We start from the raw sequence: 13,645 nt of genomic DNA, 5'->3' as shown, positions 1-13,645 counted from the left end.
ACCAAAATAGAGGGAGACGAAGCAATGATCTCATTCGATGTAACAGCACTGTTCACCTCCATCAACATTGACATGGCAAAGGAAACACTTACCACACTTTTAGAAGAGACCATCACACACACCCCAACCACCATCAATCACATTACCAACGAATACATCATGAAGCTAGTGGACCTGTGCCTCACCACCCACTTCACTTTCAACAACATAGTCTACAAACAAACCAACGGCACACCCATGGGATCTCCGCTATCCGGATTCATAGCAGAAGCGGTAATGCAAAGGCTATAACAAACAGCGAGCGAGCAAACCTGCATCCTAAAGTCTTCAATAATTTTTAACACTTGTAACATTTCTTATCTATGTACTTTCCTCCCTTCTGTATACTTGCTGCACATATGTGAAACCTACTGCATTCCAGACTAACGCCACTATTGCTGTAACTTGCTTCAAGTGTCTCCAACATGCCTTATCTCGGACCTCACCTCCTCCAATAACTGGAGTCAGAGTCAGGTAACATGGAAACAGAATTTTCGGTCCAACTAGTGCATACTGACCACGGTTCATGAACGAGTCACATTTGTCTTCATTTGACCCAAATGTGTTCAAATCTTTTCCTTTCCATGTATCTGCTCAAATGTCTATTTTTAATGTTGTAATTGCACTTTTCTCAAACACTTCCATGCCATGTTCATTCAATACTTGGGGAAAATGTTCTCCTCGGTGTGGAAAATGTTCACCCCGATCCCTTTTATGTATTTCCTCTCTAATCCCATATTTATGCCTTCTAATTACGGACTCCCCTACCTTGGGTTAGAATCAGTGGCTATTCACCTTATTTATACCCCTCATGGTTTTTTGAAAATTTATAATATCACCCCTCAGCCTCATACACCCAATGGAAACACGAAGGACAATTATACATATATCTCTGTTCGTGTCCCCGCCACCACATTGTCACAATGTTCTGGGATACTCTTGTTCAGGATCTCGAGCTTTCTCTACCTTCGTGTTTTCTGACCTCCAGCACCAGCTCTTCTGTCATGGCGATCTATTTTCAACCCATCACCGTTCCTTTCCCTTTGTTTAAATGTCTTTGTCCACAGTATGATCTGACATGATTTATTCATTTCTGGTCTCGCCCATCTCTTGTGGCTCCACACATGTAGCTTCATGATGTTTTCGTTGGTAATGTGATCTTTGAGCGGCCCTTTTGACTCTCTAGTTTATTTTTTGTACTTGTATCCTGAGAGAATCTGTTTGCATTCTCCTTAACCATACCTACCAAAGCTACCTCCTCTCCCCGTTTGCTTTCAGCTTATGCAGCCTCTCCTTGTGCGTCAAACCCATTCCTGAAGAAGGGCTTATGCCCGAAATGTCGATTCTCCTGTTCCTTTGATGCTGCCTGACCTGCTGCGCTTTTCCAGCAACACATTTTTAAGCTCAGTAACATCTTTGTCAATCTTTGCTCCATTTGCAGTTTCCGAATATACTTCGTTAAGCAAGATGATCAGTATTCCATGCACTACTCCAAATGGAGACCCAGGAATGTCTGGTACAGCTGTAACATGTCATATCAACTCATTGACTCAATCCTCTGACCAATGAGGGCTAGTGTGCCAGATGCCACTTTCACCACCTTTTCCACCTATGATGCCACCTCGAAGAAAAGTTGTGACTTGTACCCCTTGGTCCCTTTCTGTTCGACAACACTTCCCGGGGCCTACTATTAACTGTTTTAGTCCCCCCTGTTTTGTCTTAACAAAATCCAAAACCTGAATTAAACTCCATCTTTCATTCCTTGGCCTATGAACCAGCTGATCAAGATCCCCTTCGTTAACTGTATTAACTGCCCACTGTAACACTAGTTTTGATATACACAAACTTAATAACAATGACTCCGATATTCTGAACAAAATCCTTCATGGAACTGATGCACAGAAGTGGATCCACTGCTGGTCGTCAGTGTTCAGTCTGAAGAACAACCATATGACACCGCCATCTGTCTCCTCCTGTCAAGCTAATTTTGTATCCATTTGGCTAGCTCTCCCTGATCCAATGTGATCTAACTTTACTAACCTCTGTAGCCTGCGAAACTCTGTCGAAGCCCTTGCTGAATTAACTGCAACAGTGTCTTCTGCTCTGCCTTCATTTATCGTCTTGGTGAGCTCTTCAACAAACTCAATCAAGTTTGTGAGATAGTACTTTGTATGCAAAAACTTGAGCAGACTATCCCACATCAATCATTGCCAAATGTATTTGACTCCTGTCCCGCAGAATCGTTCCCAACAGCAGATGCACCACTGACGTCCCTCGGTCTCCCTTGCGGCCTTTTTCTTTCTAAATACTGGTACAAAATTATCCACCCTTCCGGCTTCCAGCTTATCACCCGTGGCTGTCAGTAGAAATATCTCTGTAAGGGGCTCTGGAGTTTCTTCCTGAGCTTCCCAAAATGTACTGGGATATACTTGATTATTTCGCAGAGATTTGGCTATATTTTATACATTTTAAAAGCTCCAGTACCTCTTGTTCTGTCACGTGGACTCTTTTGAAGACATCACGCTTTATTTCCCTGACTTCTCGAGGTTTTCTCCATAGTAAGTACTGACGTGAAATTTCACCCATTTCTTGTGGTTTCACATATTGATGGTCCCATTGAACTTTAGGGGACCACATTCTGCCAGTAGTTAATCTTTTGTTCTTAATATACTTGTAGTATCTCTTTGGATTTACATGAATCTGATCTGTCAAAGCTTTCTCAGGCCCCCTGTTTGCCCTCCCGAATTCCCTCTTAAGTGTATCAAAACACCAGCAGTGTTAATCAAGTAATTCACTTAATCCAGCTGGCAATATATGACATGTGTCCCATTTTTCTTGACCAAAGCCTCAATATCCCCAGTCATCCAGTGTTTCCTACTTGTGTCAGCATTTTCCCTCACACTAACAGGAATATGCTTATCCTGAACTCTCGTTTCTTTGTTTTGAAATCTTCCCATTTGTCACAAGCACTTTTACCTGAAATTAGACTCCACGAATCTACTTTTGGAAGGTCTTGACTGATACCTTCTCAATTGGGACAAAACCAATTTTGATCAGTAACTTGTGGACTAGGTCTGTCCTTTTCCATAACTAATCTTAAACTAAAAGAATTGTGGTCACTTGCCCGAAATGCTCCTGCACTAGCACCTCAGTCATTTTTCCCTAATTGTTTCCGAAGGGTTAGTCAGTTTTTGCCCTTTTCTCTGGTCCATCAATGTTCATATTGTCTGAGTCAGTTTTCTTGAACATACTTAACAAATTCCTCCCATCCCAGCTTCTGATCAGTCCCAGTCTCGGTTTGGAAAGTTAAAATCCTTGCACAATACAACACCATCATTCTTCAGATATCTGAGATCTCCTGACATGAATGCTGCTCAATTTCCCGCTTGCTATTGGGTTTCTGTAGTATAGTCATATCAAAGAGATCATCCATTCTTACTTCTCAGTTCCACTGGGCCATTCCCAGGATTATCGTCTCTAAGTGCTGCTGCGATCTTTTCCCAAATAAAAACACTCCACTTCCTCTCCTCTCTTGTCTCCACTTTTATCCTTCCAGTAACATCTGTACCCTGGAACATTGAGTTGCCAGTCCTGTCCCTTCCTCAGCTGTGTTTCTGTAATTTCTGTAATATCCCACTCCCATCTTCCCATCCATGCGACGAGATCACCTGCCTTAGCTGTCAGACCTCTTCCATTGAAATAAATGCAGTTTAATTCATCAGTTTTCCCTCATTGCCTGTTGTATTCTTGCCTAGATTGTCTATTTAAATTACTCTGTTGAAATTTTTCCCCAGCCTCAACAATCCGACTGTAGCCTGAGACCACCTGCCTCACTTTGGACAACCCTCAGCTATAATCTCATCTGTAAACTTCCTGATGATACATTCTACTTTCCCGTCCAAGTCATCAATGTGGATAAAAACAGCACTGGTTCCTGCACAGATCCCTGTGGTACAACCAATTGTGAAAGGTTTCCAATCGCAAGAACAACCCTCCACCAATTTTGGATGCAATTTGCTGACTTGCCTTGGATCTCATGGGCTCTTCCCTATTGGACCACCCTTCCATGTAGGAGCTTGTCAAAACTCTTGCTGAACTCCATATATCCCACATTTTCTGCACTGCCCTCATTAATATTCTTAGACACGATTACAAAAAAAAACTCAACTGAATTCATTGGACAGGAAATACCTCCACCAACTCCATGCTGACTATCCCTAATTGATTCCTGTCTTTCCAACTGTTTATTCATCCTGGCCCTCAGAATTGTTTCCACTAATTTCCCGCTCACTATCTGCTCTGTCATTACCTGGCCTATCTCTGCTGCTCTTCTTGAAAAAAGGAACCACATTAACTATTCTCCAGTCATTCTGTACGTCACCTGTGGCCAGCAAAGTCTTAAACATATCCGCCAGGGCCCCCGCAATCTCCTCTCTTACTTCCCAGAAACTCCTGGGATATATTTCACTGGCACGGGAGATATTTTTCACGTTTATGCCTGTGTAAACATTTAATACCTCTCCCTTATTGATCTTAACAAGTTCTAGAACCTCACCATCCCAACTGATATCCGCGTCCATGATGTCATTCTCCTGTGTGAATACAGATGAGAAGTATTCATTGAAGACCTCACCTACTTCATCTGGCACTGGACGCAAATTGTTCCTTTGGTTTCTAACAGGTCTCACTCTTTAGCTGGGAATTCTCTTACTGTAACTGTACTTATAAAATAACTTGTGGCCTTTCCTTAACATTATCTGCCAAAGGTGTTTCTTATTTCATTGCTTTCCCCTAATTTTTAAGGACTCAGTTTCACTCCCCACACTTGTGAAGCCTATTTTTTTTATTGTACTGTATTTTCTTTATCAATTTGACGATATCGCTTGATCAGAATTTCTGCCTTTGTCATTCCCTTTTCAGGGAACACACTGGTCCTGAAATCTCACTATATCACTTTAACATACTCCAAATTTTCGAATATTTACCCAACTGCAGGTGCTTCCTCGCAGTCTATATTTGACAGATCCTGTCTGATGGTAGTGACACTGATAGAAGACTCTGTTGTTAGGGGGATAGACAGGAGATTGTAAGCCTGCAGAATAGACACTAGGATCGTGCGCTGACTCTAGGGAACCGGGATAAAAGATATTTCTGATTGGTTGTAGAACTTTCTAAACGGCGAGAGGTCGTTGTGCACATCGGTATAATTGGCATAGGTAGACAAAGGGTTGGGGACATGTGAAATGCACATATGGAGGTCGGTAAGAAGTTAGAAAAGCAGGACTTCAACGGTAGTGACTCCGGATTACTCCCAGTGCCACATGCCAGTGAGGAGAGAAGTAGAAGGATAGACCAGATGAATGTCTGGCTGAAGAGTTGTTGGAGTGGGCAGTGTTTTCAGTCCTTGGATTACTGAAACCTCTTCTGGGGTAAAGGTGACCTGTATAAGTTGGGGGAGAGCTGTTGGACTTGAACCAGACAGGCACCACTATCTCTTGGAGGGAGATTTGCCAGTTTTGACTAGGAGACTTTAAACTAGTTTGGCAGGGGGTTGGGACTCTGAATAAGAAAGGGACAATCACCTGTCATGGGAAAATGCATCAGCCATCAAGAACAAGTTTACTATTCAGAATATCCAGGGGCACTGTAAAGGGAGGGAAAATGCTTCTGGTTTAAAGTGCATTGATTTCAACGCATGAGGCCTGATTGGTAAGGCAGACGAGCTCTGAGCATGGATTGGGTCTGGGGACATGATTATTATAGCTAGAACATAAACATGGCTGAGATAAGGGTAGCTCAGTATTCCAGGATACAAAAGCTGCAGGTACGAATGAACTACAATTGCTGAGGAGAGGGTGTTATCCTTTTGATAAGGGAGGCCATAACAACAGTGCTTGGAGAGGATACTCCGAAGGGATCATTTAATGAGTCGATATGTTTAGAAATTAGAAACAAAAAAGAGATGGTCACTCTGTAATGTAGACCCTGAAATAGCCAAACATATTTGAGGAGCAGGTGTGTAGAGAGATTGCAAATAAATATAGGAATAGTAGAGTAGCATTGGTTGGAAATTAAAATTTCCCCAGCATTGACTGGGTCACCCAAAGTGTAAAAAGCCCGTACAAAGTGGAATTTGTCAAATGTGTCCAAGAAAGTTATCTAAACCAGGATGTAGAAGGACCTACTCTACTCAGGCAGGTGCAACAGTGGACCTCCCCTTAGAAATGGAGGGCGGGCAAGTGTCAATCAGAGAGCACTTTGGGTACAGTCTGAGTTTAACATAACTATGGATAAAGTTATGAGAATTCCACATGTTTCTGTGCTAAACTGAAACAGGGCCAGGTTTGGGACCATTCGGCAAGATCTAGCAGTGGTCGAGTTGGTGAGTCTGTTTGAACGAAAATGAACACCTGGCAAATAGGAGGATATTAAAAGTGTGATATCAAGAATTCAGGGCCAGTATGTCCATGTTGTGGGGACAGGTGGGAAAGAGAAAAGCTGGCAGGTTGAGGAATCTCTGGCTGATGAAGGATGTTGACGCTCTGTTCAGGAAAAAGAAGGCGACATACATTGGCTTTCAGCTATCATATCAAAGGAACCTCTTCCAGTACTAAACATACGATCAATGTGTGGAGAACCTACGATCCTGTCATGTTTCTGCCGCCCTCCCGATCTATAGAACTCACTCTAATGCTTGTGACCCTCCCGATCCAGTTACGACAAGAGTCAAAATCTGTGTAACGTCGGCCAGTCGCTATTACCCATCCTGTCAATGTAAGCTCCTCCCCATCTCCACAACCTTCTTCCGCTCTGGCAATACTATCTGTGAAATAATCAGCATCCCCTATAACCTTCCCACTCAGACCAAAGTGGAAGAGGTTAATGATGCTCCCTTATCTGTGAAACTGTCTCCAGCCACAATTACTGTCCTTACCTCCTGCAAAATCTATCAAACTCCACATCCTCCATATCTAAATAACCTGCAGTACCTAAGACTGTCCTATGTCTACAAACACATTCGATCATGACTATCCTTCATATATCTGGTTGTTCTTCAGTCTATACAACCCACGGAATCTCTGCAATCTGCTCCATTCACGAACCAGTCCCTGTCTGTGCAAACCATCTCTGTCCTACCAACATCCTTATACCAGTAAACTGCTTCAGCCCTCCCCACCTCCCCTTCTCCATGAACTCCTGGAGTCCCTATAGCTCTGCACATTTCTTTAACCTCATGTAGCTCTGTGGTCCTCCCTCCCTGTGAAACTACCTCCAGTCCACACAGCCCTTCTAATCTGGTCGTCTCCTCCAGACCAGATTATTATTGTCTCTGTTAACCCTGACAATCCTAGCCACTCTTCCTATTTGTGACTCTCTAAATTCCCGAAACCTTCTTCTGCCATTGTAACCCTATCTACTGAAATCATTGAACAGTACAGCACAATGCAGGCCATTCAGCCCTCGATGTTGTGCTGACCTTTTTCGTACTCTAAGATCAAATTAACCTACATAGCTAACTAGCCACAAAAAGATATGAACCTCACTCACTAGTATCCTCACATCCGAATGAGGAAAGACACCACTTCGACTGGGACAACACATCCATCCTCGGACAAGCCAAACAAAGACACGCACGAGACTTCCTAGAAGCACGGCATTCATACCGGAACTCTATCAACAAACACACCGAGTTAGACCCCATCTACCACCCCCTAAGAAAAGGAACAGGAAGTTATTTCACCAGAGGAAATAACATAAACACAGGAAATGACATCACCAACCCAAAGAAAGCCAAATATATAAATAGAAAGCAGGAATTTTCAGCATTCCTTCACATGAGGTCCACTGAAGATGGTACCTAATAAGGTAACGAAACGTCTCGGAATGAGCCTTTCAGCTCAGCGAGCAAAGCAACATCCATTTACAGGGGTTTCCCATAAAGTGTTTCAGTATTTACAGGGGTGTTGTCAGGGAATGTGTCAGTATTCACAGGCAGTTACTGAGGCATGTGTCAGGATTTACAGGAGGATCCCGTGGAGTGTGTAAGTATTTACAGGTGCATCTCTGGGTCAGTGTCAGTATTTGCAGGAATGTACAGGGCGAAAGTCAGTATAAACGGGGGGCGGGGGAATGCAGTGGAGTGTGTCGGTTTTTACAGGGGTGCACCGGGGAGTGTGCCAGTATTTACAGGGGGCCTCCTGTATTTCTGGCCTTGGTTCGGGGGCGTGTGTCTACATTCACATGGGGATTCCAGCGGAGTGTACCAGTATTCACAGGGTGGGGTATCCCAGGCCATGTGATTATTTTTGCAGGCGTGTAGTGGGGACTGCTTCAGTATTTATAGGGGGAGTCTTGGGGAGTGTGTGAGTATTTATATATGTGCCTCGGCGTGGGTATCAGTATTTACACAGGTGTCCCATGGAGAAAGTCAGTTTCTACAAAGTGGGTACGTTGGATTTTACCAGTCTGTACAGGGGTTTCCTGGGGGACGTGGCAGTATTGACAGGGAGCGTCCTGGGGAATGTGTCCGTATTTACAGGTAACTCGCATGCAGTGTGTTAGTTTTAAAGGTGGGACCCGGGGAGTGTGTCAATATTTGGAGGGGTGGTCCAGCAGAGTGTGTCAGTATTCAGCAGTTGGGGTGTGTGTCAGTATTTACATAGGGGTCCTCGGGAGTGTGTCAGTATTTACCAGTGTGAGGGTGCCCGGGGCATGGGTATTTATTCTGACGTATGGTCCTGGAGATGTGTGAAGATTTGCAGGGGTTTCCCGGGGAGTGAATCAGTATTTAGAAGAGGTGACCTAGGGTGTGTGTCAGTATTTACATGTGGGGTCCTGTTAAGTGATTCAGTATTTACAGGGGATTCTGGGGCGTGTGTCGCTATTTACAGGGAGGTTTCCGGTCAGTGTGTTGGTATTTACAGGGACATCTTGGGGAATGCATTGGTATTAATAGGTCAGTCCCGGGTAGTGTGATGGTACTGACAGAGCAGTACTAGGGAGCGTGCTGGCGTTTACAGGTAATCCCGTCATGTATTGCAATATTTGCAGGAGGGTCCCAGCAAGATAGTCCGTACTTACATTGGGGTCCCATGGAGTGTGGGAGTTTCCGTATTTATATAGAGGTTCTGGGGAGAGTGTCAGTATTTAGACAGATGTCCTTGAGATTGTGTCGATATTTGCAGGATTGTCCCGGGGCATGTGTCAATACTTGCAGGGCATTTCTAGGGAGTGTGAGAGTGTTTAGAGGAGGGGTTACACTGGAGTGTGCCAGTATTTTTACAGTACATGGTGAGTGTGTCAATATTTAAAGGAGGTCCTGGGGAGAGTGTCAATATTTACAGGGCGGTCCTGGGTAGTGTGTCAGTATTTGGGGGGGGGGGGGGTACCACAGACTCTGCCAGTGTTTACAGGGGCTCCCTGTGAGTTTGTTGATATTTACAGGGTGGTCCCATGGGGTGTGTCAGTATTTACAGGGGTGTCCCTGGGAGAATATCGGTATTTACCGATGGCTTCCTGGGCATGTGTGTTGGACTTCACAGGGGTCTTGTGGTGAGTGTTGGTATTTACTGTGGGTGTCGCAGCGTCTCTTTCCGTATTTTTGTGGGGGTTACAGGAATTGCTTCAGTATTTGCAGGGTCGTCCCGTGGAGTGTGTCAGTGTTTAGAAGAGGTGACCTGGGGTGTGTGTCAGTATTTATATGGCAGTTCCTGTGAAGTGTTTCAGTATTTACACTGGATTCCAGGGCTGGTTAAGGGAAGGGCATGATTAGCACTAAATGTTCCAGGATATAGACACTTCAGGCAGGACAGGCAGGGAAGTAAAAAAAAAGGGGGCGAGGAGTTGCATTGCTGGTCAGGGATATTATCATTGCTGTGCTAAAGGGGGACACTATGGAGGGCCTGATTAGTGAAGGAATTATGGGTAGAGCTGAGAAATAAGAAGGGCGCAGTTAAGTTGTTGGGGCTGTATTACGGGCCTCCCAAAAGTGAGCGTGAGGTCGAGGAACAGATAGGTAAACAGATTATGGAAAACTGTAGAGGCAACAGGTTGGTGGTGATTTAATTTTCTCAAAATTGACTGGGATACATTAGTGGCAGAGGTCTGGATGATGCAGAATTTGTAAGAAGCGTCCAGGAGAGTTTTCTAGAGCAGTATGTCAATAGTCCGATGAGTGAAGGGGCCATATATGACCTGGTGGTGAGGAATGAGCCAGGTCAGGTGGAAGACGTTGCGGTGATGGATTTCTTTGGGAACAGTGACCACAATTCTGTAAGTTTTGAATACTGGTAGACAACGATGAGAGTGGTTCTAAGGGGAGTGTGCTAAACTGGGCCAAGGCCAATTATATCAACATTGGGCAGGAGCTGGGAAATTTGGATTGGACACAGCTAATTGAAGGGTAGTCCATATTTGCAATGTGGGAAGCATTCAAAGATTGGTTAAAGATAGTGCAGGATAGGCATATCCTGTTGAAAGCAAAGGATAGGAAAGGCAAGATTCGTGAACGGTGGATGACAGGAGACATTATACGACTAGCCAAGAGTAAAAGGAAATCATACAATAGGTCCATGCAGCTAAGAACAGAACGGGCCCTGGAGGAATATCGGAAGAGTAGGACCAGTCTTAACGAAGAATCAAGCGGGCTAAAAGGGATCATGAAATAGCGTTAATGAGCAGAATTAAGGAGAATCCCAAAGCCTTTTATTCTTATATAAGAAGCAAGTGGGTAGCTAGAGAAAGGATTGTTCCACCAAAGGATAAGGTCTGTGTGTCGAACCTGTGAAAATGGGTGAGATTCTGAATGATTACTTTGCATCAGTGTTCACTGAGGAAAGGTACATGATGAATGTTTAGATTCGAGGTATAAGTTTGATTATTCTGGATCACGTTGACATAAGTAGGGAAGATGTGTTTTATTAACGCTAGAGGTTATTAAGGTGGACAAATTACCTGGACCGGATGGGATCTATCCCAGATGGCTAAGGGAGGCGAGAGATGAAATAGTTTGGGTCCTGACAGATATCATTGTAGCATCCTTAAACACAGGTGAGGTGCCGGAGGATTGGAGGGTTGTTCATGTTGTCCTCTGTAAAAGAAGGGTAGTAGGGATATTCTGATTAACTACCAACCAGTGAGCCTGACGTCAGTGGTGAGGACGTTGCAGGAGACGGTACTGAGACATAAAATCTATTTATATTTGGAAAGGAATGGGCCTATCAGTGATAGGCAACATGGTTTTGTGCGGGAGAAACCGTGCCTTACCAACTTAGTTGAGTTCTTTGAGGAATTAACCAAGTTGATAGATGAAGGAAGGGCCGTAGGTTTCTGATTCATGGACTTTATTAAGGCATTAGATAAGGTTTTCCATGGTAAAGTAATGGAGACAGTGAAGTCACGATGTGTGCAGGGTGTTCCAGCTAGGTTCAGCAACACAAGACAGAGAGTAGTAATTGAAGGGAGTTTCCCGAAATGGAGAAAGGTGACCAGTGGTGTTCCACAGGGATCAGTGCTGGGACCACTGTTGTTTGTGATAGACATCAATGATCTGGAAGAGGGCACTGTTGGTATGATCAGCAAGTTTGCAGATGACACGAAGATTTGTGGAGTAGCAAAACGCATAGGGTACTGTCAAAGAATACAGGAGAATATAGATAGACTGGAGATTTGGGCAGAGAAGTGGCAGATGGAGTTTAATCCAGGCGAATGTGAGGTGTTGCATTTTGGTAAGTCTAATTCTAGAGCAAATTACATAGTAAACGGAAGAGCCTTGGGAAAATTTGATGAGCAGGGAGATCTGTGAGTTCACGTCCATTATACCCTGAAGTTTGCTGCACAGTTAGATCAAGAAGACATTTGGTATGCTTGCCTTCATCTCACGGGGCATTGAGTATAAGACCTGGCAGGTCATGCTAAAATTGTACAAGATATTGGTTCGGCTGCATTTAGAATTTTGTTTGCAGTTTTGCCTCCCACATTACCAAAATGGTGTGGACGCTTTGGAGAGGGTGCAGAGAAGGTTTACAAGGATGTCGCCTGGTATGGAAGGTGCGAGCTATGAAGAGAGGTTGAGTAGCTTCAGACTGTTTTAGTTAGAAAAAAAGGCGACTGGGTGGGGACCTTATTGAGGTCTAAAAAAGTCATGAAAGGTGTAGACAGGGTAGATAGAAATAAGCTTGTTTTTTTTTCCCCAGGGTGAAGGATTCAATAAGGAGAGGTCACACTTTCAAGATGAGAAGTGAAAAGTTGGTATGTACGTCACACAGAAGATGGTAGCTGTCTGGAACGTGTTGCCAACAGATGTAGTAGAGGCAGACATGGTAGATTCATTTAAGATGCGTCTGGACAGATGCATGATCAGGTGGGGAGCAGAGGGATATAGATGATTAGGAATTGCGCGATAGGTTTAGACAGTGCACTTGGATAAGCTCAGGCTTGGAGTGCTGTAGCGCCTGTTCCTGGGTTCTAAATTTTCTTTCTTTCTTTCTTATTTTCAGAGGGTTCCCAGGAGTTTGTCAGTGTTTACAGGTGGATCCCGAGAAGTGTGTCGGTATTTACAGGGGAGTTCAGGGTGTGTGTTGGTATTTACAGGGAGGTCGTGGGCAGTGTATTGGTATTGAGAGGGTTTTCCTGGGGAGCGTATCGGTATTTACAGGGGTTCCTGCTGTGTTCGATGGTATTTACAGGTGGGGCTTCGGGGAGTGTGTCTGTATTTATGGAGGGGTTCTGGGGCATGTATCAGTATTTGCAGGAATCGGGGGAGTGTGTCGGTATTTAAAGTGATTTTCTGGGAAGTGTATTGTTATTTAGAGGGTTTTCCCGGGGTGAGTGTCGGTCTTTACATGAGTTCGCGAGGTGAGTGAAAATATTTACAGGTGGGGTCCCGGGGAGTGTATAAGTATTTTTGGACTGGTTCCATTAAGTCAGTAATTACGTGGGGGGGGAAGCTTGCCAATATTTACATGGGGTTCTCGTGGAGTGTGCCGTTATTAACAGGGGTATCCCAGCAATTATGTCAACATTTGCAGGGCGTCCCGTGGCGTTTATCAGTGTTTATGGAGGTGTATCAGCATTTACAGAGGGGTCCCAGTGAAGAGTGTCGAATCTACAGGGGGGAGGTGCCAGGAAGGGTGTCGATACTTACAGGGGTGACCCAGGGATGTGTCGGTATTTACAATGGTGTCCCGGTGAGTGCACCAGCATTTCCACAGAGGTTCCCGGGGAGTGTCTATGCCCTCCATGATTTCAGAAACACTATGAGGTCACCCCTCAGCCTCTGACGCTCCAGGGAAAACACCCCCAGCCTTTTCAACCTCCAACCGTGGCTTCCCACCTACAGGACTCTCGACAGCGTGCAGTCCATCTCCCAAGCCACGACCCTCACCCCCCGACCCCCCCCTTCAGAACAAGGATAGGTTCCCTCTTGTTCTCATCTTTCATCCCACCAGCCTTCACATGCAAAGACTAATCCTCCACCATTTTCGCCAACTCCAACACGACGCCACCACTAAACACATCTTCCCTTCCCTTCCCCTGTCTGCATTCCGCAGAGATCGTTCCCTCCAGGACAACCTAGTCCACTCCTCCATCACACCTAACACCTCTC

The sequence above is a fragment of the Chiloscyllium plagiosum genome, chromosome 49 (assembly GCF_004010195.1).
Source record: "Chiloscyllium plagiosum isolate BGI_BamShark_2017 chromosome 49, ASM401019v2, whole genome shotgun sequence".
Lineage (NCBI taxonomy): Eukaryota > Metazoa > Chordata > Chondrichthyes > Orectolobiformes > Hemiscylliidae > Chiloscyllium > Chiloscyllium plagiosum.
Note: the sequence above shows the minus strand (reverse complement) of the source record.